General features: G+C 64.5%; 1 protein-coding gene across 3 annotated transcripts in view; it reads right to left on the bottom strand.

Moving 5' to 3' along the window:
* Window positions 1-719, bottom strand: part of OCLN (occludin) — a 46,689-nt gene extending 45,970 nt beyond the window's left edge. The window contains exon 1 of one of the 3 annotated variants that reach the window (XM_010853579.1): window positions 506-719. The gene's annotated coding sequence lies outside the window, so the exon portion shown is untranslated. Of the gene's footprint in view, window positions 1-273; window positions 409-505 lie in introns of those variants that run through there. The other 2 variants (XM_010853581.1, XM_010853580.1) reach the window with 2 other exon arrangements.
* Between the last annotated feature and the right edge of the window lie 431 nt (window positions 720-1,150).

Here is a 1,150-nt window from a genome sequence, read left to right on the forward strand (position 1 = left end):
GCCCACGCCGCCTAGACACTGGTGGTGGCTTGAATTGTTTCAGCGGAAGGAAAAGATGGGCGGCTCCAAGCAGCCCCTCGACCCAGGAGGCAGGCTCCGAGTTGGCCGGGTGCGGCTCTCTTCGCCGCCCCGAGCCTCTCCGGCTGCCGCGAGTCCCAAGCCTGGAGCGAAACCGCCACCGAAACCACCGCGGGGCGTCCTCTGCCTGCGCCTCCCCTACCATACAGTGCACGGAGGGGCCTTGGGGCCCCCGGCGCCGCGCCCAGCTCTCACCTTCTCCCAGCGAACCAAACGCGGCGGGAGCCCGGGCGTGCGCTCACCTGGAGGGCGCACCTGCCGCCTTGCAGAGAGCCTGCGCGCAGCCGGGACTCCGCTGGGGACTGAGCCCTCCGCCCCCTCTCTCCCCTCCTCCCCCGACCCACCCTGCCCGCCTGCCCCCCGGGCATGCGCACCAACCCCCGGCCCGGGTGCGGAAAGTCCGCGGCCGGGCGCCCGGGAGCCCCACCTGCGGCTCCCCGCGAGGGCTACTCGGCGTTCCGGCCAGCTCTCCCCGGAGTCCCGCCGTCTCCGCCTGAAGAAGCAGAAAGGGGGAGGTGGACACTAGGGAGGAGGAGTGGTATGGCGGCCTCCACCCTCCGTGACCCATTCACCTGAAACTCCGATGGGAGGGGGAAGGGAGCGGTGCAAAAGGAGGCGGGAAGAACCGGCCCTTCTCCGCACACCCTGCGGCGTCCGGCCTTAAAGGAACAGCGCGGCGTTTCGGTCCAAGTGGGCGGGGACGGAGAGCAGAGCGGTGGCGGGGGATAGGGGCTCGGGCTCCCGGCTGGGGGGGAGTGGTGCCGGACCACCCTAGAAAGCTCTCGGAGCTCTTCGGGCAGAACTGCGCAATGTTTGGCGAGTGAAACCTGGAGAGACTGTTCCTCCTAAAGTGTTCTAGGGTGCTCAGCACTTGGGCAAGAAAGGCACGACCTGGCACAAAAGTTTCCTGCTTCAAAAATTTGATTAAACTTTTTTTGGAAAGAAGCAGCTAGATGTGGGAGATTTTCACATGTCATGCGTAAATTTAGGAACTGCTTCTAAATCTCTGGATCGCTAAAAAGACTGTCACTCAAGACTGGTTCAGTGAGGTTGGAAGTATTGTAGATACTGG

This window comes from Bison bison, unplaced genomic scaffold (assembly GCF_000754665.1).
Source record: "Bison bison bison isolate TAMUID 2011002044 unplaced genomic scaffold, Bison_UMD1.0 scf7180017864329, whole genome shotgun sequence".
Lineage (NCBI taxonomy): Eukaryota > Metazoa > Chordata > Mammalia > Artiodactyla > Bovidae > Bison > Bison bison.